Genomic DNA, 7,423 nt, shown 5'->3' with positions numbered 1-7,423 from the left:
ACCTTGTTAGAACGCTTATTACTTATTGGGAGTATATGGCCCTATTACCAGGAATCAAATTAGAGACTCTACACTAAAACCCAAATATATTTGAGCACTTATAGATGGGATAAGTGTTAAGCCTTAAATAATCAAATATGCTAGCATCGGCTTAGTTCTTATTTTTCTCAAGCTTAACAATTTGATCCTAGGTTCTTTCTTTCACAACATTTAATCAATGTGCTCATCAGCTGTTGATCTATTGTTACTTGAAATAATACTAGCAGTATGTCAAAACTTAATCTTGGGATAATATCTCTTAAGCCACATGGCCTCTCAAATTTATTCTTAAACATGCCACTAATTTAGCTCATCTTAATACTAATTATGTTTGGAGCTTTGAAAGAAAATTGCCCTTTTCTACAAGAGTAGGTATAATCTAATTGTGCACATTCTTATACATACTCAAGAGAATTGGCAATAAAATTATTCTGAATTCTTATAAGTGACATGATGATTCTTTTGGTGCCTCATCAATAACTTTCTTAAACTTCAAATTCTTTAGCACCTTCTAGTGGACCCATTCTGGATTAACAAACTAACATTTTGCCAAGTATCCCGATGCCAAGTATTGACTAGTATTGACTTGAGCATTCTTAAAGTTAATGACAGCCGAAGCATATGGAACGTCTTCCTCTTCAACTGTTACCAACTTATTCTTAGAATATTTGGGATAATTAAGCTTACTGTATTGTGCAACTACACTATGCAAATAGACAGGCGTGGCATTACTTATTCAAACTCTATCACTTAAGCATTCATTTGATATGCCTTTTATGATAGTCCTAGTACTCAATTAGTCCTATATTGGTGTATTTCAATAGCCAAAAATTCAAAGGCTTCACCAAAATAATCATATTAAAAATTTAGGCGAGTAGAAAACTCTTATGTGACATTCCTACGTAACTCAACTTCACCCATGTAGAGTATTAGGACAAAAACTTTTCCACCATTTCTTATAAACATAATTGTCCACTTAATGAAATTCTAAACCATAGTGGGCTATGTTCTTAGTTTAAATCTTTCAAAACTCCCTTTGAGGCCACGCTTAGAATTGTAGACCCTTTTATAGCCTACTGGTTTGACTCCACCAGGAAACTTATTAACGCATACACTTTATATATACTTATGGACCTAAACTCATAAAATTGCTTAATTTAGAATAATAAAATTCCTCTTCTGATGTGATCACCTTATAGATTTATCATGGATCACAAGCAGATTAATAACAGCAGAGGTTTACTTATGTGCCAACTTATCAACTAATGCTTGCTACATATATCTGTGGTGGCATACTAATTGACTCTTGAAAATCCCAACAAAAATTATAGTAATTTAAATGGAGGTATACTAATGACTTGTGGCACAAACTGAGATATTTATGTCTTTTTGAGTCATTGATACATAAAACTAAGCCTGTATCTCTCCAAAATTTTATCTTCCTCCTTTGTAAACTCCCACTAGCTCCCATTGATTTTTGCATTCTCTAGGAACACAATCATCGAATCTTAACTTAGTGAAATAGTTATAACAGTAGAAGCACAATACCCTAGACTATGCTCCCACTGATTTATGTGTTCTCTAGGAACATAATTAGGGTGCCATGTGGACAACTCATTTACTTAGAATCTCATTTCTTATCCTTAGCTTGATGGTACTTATGTCTTGCTAAGGTTTTGCCCAGTAAAATTTTTATTGTCAAATATTCATCAATCAGTGTTGGCCAGAATGACAAACATAAGGCATATAAGTCTTAAAAAACAAACTCTCTGAACTACTCTAATCAGCATTGGCCAGAATAAACTAGAACAACAAACTTGGTGAACATGCAAAATACTAATCAGCTTTGGCTAGAAATCGTGAAAACAAGTCATACTTCAATTAGAGACTAATGTTGGGCTGATGGACAAAATTAGTATATTTTTTTTATTTCTCAAGTCCCATGCTTTATAATCTTATTGAATAGAGCATCTCTTTCCTAATGAGACAGTCCATTCTCTCCTTCGAAATGTGGCTTAATAGTAGTGACACAATTTCGACAAGGTCTCATCATCTTGACTAATGATTAACTTAAAGATAAAACTAACATAAAGAAAACTCAAATTACAGGAAATAAATATCTTTGCCAACTAATAAGATAAATTATAATGGAATAAATTTGATGATGTATCCATAAACTCCAAACTCAAGAACATTTGTTCATAATACAATGGATTTATCAAAACTAAGATAACTTATGCATCAACAAAAGCTAAACTTAAATCTGATCTAATGCGAAGCTCCAAGGCTCGACTTCATATTTATTAAATCAATGGCTCCTTAAACTTTGCTCCCCTTTCTCCCCTTTCACTTATGGTTGGCAAGTGATGAGGACATCACTCCTTTGGATGTACCCGCTGATCCTCCAACCGTCATGCAAGGTCCAATGACCTAGGCTCGAATGCGTCAACTCAATTTAGAGTTGAGCTTATTCTTAAACGATCCTTTTCATACTTTTGAGAATAGACTACTACCTAATAATGTTATCTTGCTTAGGAATATTGGAGAGGGTCATGGGGGACTTAGAGGAAGAGGTGGAGGCGTTGATGACCAGCAAGGACGTTCAACAGAAATCGGAGACCCGATCCAACATGATTTCGAGTCTGCCTCGGCCTCTAGGACTAGTCTGCCTTAAACTAGTCACCCAGGATGCATCCGGACTCCGTTTTTTATGATCCACATATGGTTGGAAAGATAATTTGATAAGGAAGCCAATCCAAGTGGTCTCACATCAAAACACCTTCATAATCAACAGGAATCATCAAAACAAATCAATGTCCAGAATCTACCAAGGTGCTGCAACACCGTCTTTTGGTCTATTGGACCGTGTATCGTGTTTGGGCCCATTAGGGGGCACGTCAAGGGTAGGCGATGACCCTAAGACCTTTATAATCATATGCCTCCACCATCATTAGGTTTTAGGTTTTGATTAGATTAATCTATCAAGAACAGTTTCGCCATTCATCGGTTTGTGAGACCCTAACTTTGTGAGATTAATCATTCATTTGTAATTTGGTTGCTTTCTTTCTTGTTCTTGTTTATGTTCTTCATTGCACAGGCAGGGATTAGCCTTATTGGTGAGCTCAACCGGATTTGTGTCTCGATTGATAACCAGAGGAGTTATGGTGCTAAGATTGTAGGGTTCGATCTTTCGATCTGAAGCCGGATCGGTGTGTCATTCTCCGCCATAACGATAGTTACCACTACCTGACGGAAGATTGGGATCCCCATTCCCATTAAGTGGTAATCAGAGCTAAGGTATACCATCAAGTTCACATTTATCCTCTAGTTTTGAGTGTTTTGCATTCGTCCCATAGTCCAGTGCCATATTTTTTCCTATCCTAGAACCTTCCGCGCCATAGCCTTTGCATATTTTAGTTTCAGAGTCCGTCGTGTTGAGTTTGTGTCCTGGTCAAGGTCTTGTTGCTGGTTAGGTCATGTTAGAGTCTAGTTCATGTGTTTTCCCCCATCATTTTCATCAAATCCTTGCTGTCGTGACCAATTTTACACGCATTGTTCCCGTTTTGTCCTCTAATTCGGAGTCCGTTCTTAAAACTAGTCTAGTTTTTGCATACGAACTCCGATTTTGACGTTTCATATATCAAAATCAATCAAAAAAAAATTGGATCCATCCATCCCCAAAAAAATTTAATTTGGTCAAAAACTGGTCAGAAGATCCTCTTTTCATGGTCATAAGCTTTTTGTCAATTTTGAGCACGTCTTCTGAAATTTCCACAAGCCACACCTTTCACTTATTTAAGCTCATATATTTCTGTGGTTACTTCTTTTGTGCTCCTAAGTGAATAAAAAATATCAAAAAAATAAAAAGAAAAAGTCAAAATTTTCCAAAAAAAAACAACGACAGCCTAAAAAATAGATAAAAGAGAGGGGCAAAAGAGGAACAATATCTAGAGGAGCACATAGAGAAGGCTAAAGTGAGCTATGTTAGCGTGTGATGTCTGGTTCCTTATTTGTGTTGCTCTTGCTATCTGCCATACTTATTTTTCACACCTGGTACTTGGAACATTTTAGACCAGCAATGAGAACAAGTACTTTGGACTATAATTCAGCATTACTTTCTGTTACTGACTTATGTGCCAAATATACATATTATTCTTTGTGTGCCTTCCAAGCTCCACAAACTCTTCAGATCAGTATAGAAAACGGGCCTTGCAATCTCGGTACCACTGCCTCACAGGTATCACGAACCAGTCGTCGGTTGTACCGCCCACTGCTTGCGTTGGTAAGAACTTTGTAAGACGCTTCCATTTGTTGTGAAAAGTGACACCACTGCAACCACGTAGTCATTTGGTAGGGATAACTTTTACTGTTTGTTCCTGTTTTTGAGTTTACAATGGCAGGAGGTGATTAGACTAGAGATAACAGCCCCAAGGATTTCAATGAGTGTGTCAGCCAAGAGCAACTACAAGCTGCTATAGATAATGCCCAAAAAAGGATGAATGAGGCCATCAGGAAGGCCGTCACTGACGCACTTATTGAACTCAACATTGGCAACAACATGGAGAGATTGGACAAATGAATTTCCACGCTAACTGACAAGGTTACTAAGTTGGAAACCTTGGTGGCGGTCAACAACGATGTCTCTGATAGCAACACTGATGGTCTCTTGCCAGAAGACACGGTGCATGATGCCACTAGAAACATAGATCGAGCAGCCTTCCGACAAGCAAGATTACAATGACGTCTTCGCCGCAACACAATAGGTATGGGTGGTGTCCACCACCATCAAGGTAATAATCACCGTGTGTCCGATGATCCTTATGCTAAGATTAAGTTCACAATACCATCTTTTTTGGGTCATTATGATGTTGAGGGATATCTTGATTGGGAGATGATGGTAGAACAAAAGTTTAGTGCCCACCTTGTGCCTAAGCATCAAAGAGTTCGACAAGCTACTAGTGAGTTTAAGGACTTTGCCATTATTTGGTGAAATGGGCTAGCTGCACAGGATGCTTTACCTAGTATGTGGGAAGAACTTAAGATAGCTATGCGTGATCATTTTGTTCCTCCTTCTTATCATAGAGACTTGCGTAAGAAATTGATGCGCTTAGAACAAGGAGAGAAATTTGTACAGGATTACTATAGTGAGCTCCAAAAGGGATTGATGCATTGTAGTGTTGTGGAGGGGAACGAAGATTCCAATTGTTGTTTTTATTTGGGTTTGTGGCGCGAGATTTAGGACATTGTTGATTATAAAGAATTTAACACTGTCAACCAGTTGTTTCAGTTTGCTATGCTTGCAGAAAAGGAATTGTAGGGGCATAAACAGCAGAGCAAGAGTAAGGTCAGCACCACATACACGCCATGCTCGGCACCATCTTCGGGGCTGACCAAGCCAACCACTTTTCGGGCACCTCCACCAGCGAGCAAGCAACCAATAGCCTCGAGAGTTACCGCTACACCTAAAGCACCTCCCGCACGACCTTTAGATTCAAGTAAAAATTCTTTACATGTGCCTACCAAGAGTGCCTCATCCGTTTCATCGACAGGACGCACTTCGGGTATTCAGTGCCACTGCTACCATGGCATTGGCCATGTGTAGAAGGACTACCCAAGTCAGCGGGCATACATTGCTATAGAAGATGGTTATATTAGCACCTCTGACATTGAGGATGAAGAAGACCAAGATACAGATGAGGAGGACGACGAAGTCCTTGGTGACGAGGCCACAGCGTCCTATAGGAGCATCATTGTATAATGGGTGCTTAGCTCACAAGTCTAGCAACCTGAGAAGCTACAACGCCATAACTTGTTCTAGATTTTCTTTGTCATCAGCAACCGTCGAGCACGTGTCATTATTGATGGAGGTAGCCATAATAATTTGGTGAGTTCTGATTTGGTCAAGAAGCTTAGCTTGACCACACGCCCGCACCCACGTCCATACCATATTTAGTGGCTAAATGATTCCAGAAAAGCAAAGGTGACACAAACTTGTAGAGTTTTATTTTCCATTGGTTCTTATGCTGATTCTACTGATTGTGATGTGGTACCTATGCAAGCCAGTTCACTCTTATTGGGTCATCCTTGGGAACATGATAATGATGCTACACACCATGGTAGAAGTAATAAATACACCTTTGTGCATAAAGGAAAGAAAATTACTTTGGTACCTTTGATTCCTGCTCAAATTGTACAAGCTGATAGAGAACGCGCTGCTAGTTTGAATGATGTTCAATCTGAAAATTAGCAAGTTGCTAATTCTATTCTCCCACCTAAAAAGGATAAGTCTACATCTATTTCTAAGGCTGAGGGGATTAAATTAAAGGGTGGTGTTATGCTTGCAACAAAATGTGACTTTGCTAAAATTTCTGATGATGATATTTGCTATGCTTTGGTATGCAAATGAGCTATGTTTTTGCTTGATGATATTGTTAGCTTGGTGCCTACTGCTGTCACTAACCTTTTGTAGGAGTATGAGGACATTTTTCTAGCTGAGATACCCCTAGGGCTGCCACCGATGAGAGGGATAGAGCATCAAATCGACTTGATTCCAGGAGCAACCCTGCCCAACCGTGCAGCCTATCGAACCAATCCTGAGGAGACTAAGGAAATTCAGCGGCAAGTCCAAGACCTTTTGGACTGTGGGTACATACATGAAAGCCTTAGTCCTTGTGTCGTTCCTGTACTTTTGGTTCCTAAGAAAGATGGAACTTGGCGTATGTGTGTTGATTGTAGAGCCATCAATAATATTACTATTCACTATCGTCATCCTATTCCTAGGCTAGACAACATGCTTGATGAGTTGTGTGGTTCTATAATTTTCACCAAGATTGACTTGTGAAGTGGCTACCATCAAATTAGAATGAAACTTGGAGATGAATGGAAAACCGTGTTTCAAACTAAATTCGGGTTGTATGAGTGGTTAGTAATGCCTTTTGGTTTAACCAATGCACCTAGCACTTTCATGCGCTTAATGAATGAGGTTGTGAGAGCTTTTATTGGTCATTTTGTGGTAGTTTACTTTGATGATATATTGATTTACAGCAAGTCTTTTGATGAACATATGGATCACTTACGTGTTATTTTTAATGCTTTACGTGATGCACGTTTATTTGGTAACCTTGAGAAGTGCATCTTTTGCACAGATTGAGTTTCTTTTCTTGGCTATGTTGTAACTCCACAGGGAATTGAGGTGGACAAGATGAAAATTGAAGCCATAAAGAGTTGGCTGGTTCCCCAAACCGTCACACAGGTGAGGAGTTTTCTTGATCTTGCAGGATTCTACCGCCGCTTCGTCAAAAATTTTAGCACCATTGCTGCCCCGTTGCATGAGTTGATGAAGAAAGGGGTGGTGTTTCATTAGGGAAAGGCACATGAGGAGTCC

Source organism: Miscanthus floridulus, chromosome 8 (genome assembly GCF_019320115.1).
Source record: "Miscanthus floridulus cultivar M001 chromosome 8, ASM1932011v1, whole genome shotgun sequence".
In the NCBI taxonomy this organism is placed as follows: Eukaryota; Viridiplantae; Streptophyta; class Magnoliopsida; order Poales; family Poaceae; genus Miscanthus; species Miscanthus floridulus.
The sequence above is the reverse complement of the archived record's forward strand: the minus strand, read 5'-3'. Positions refer to the sequence as shown.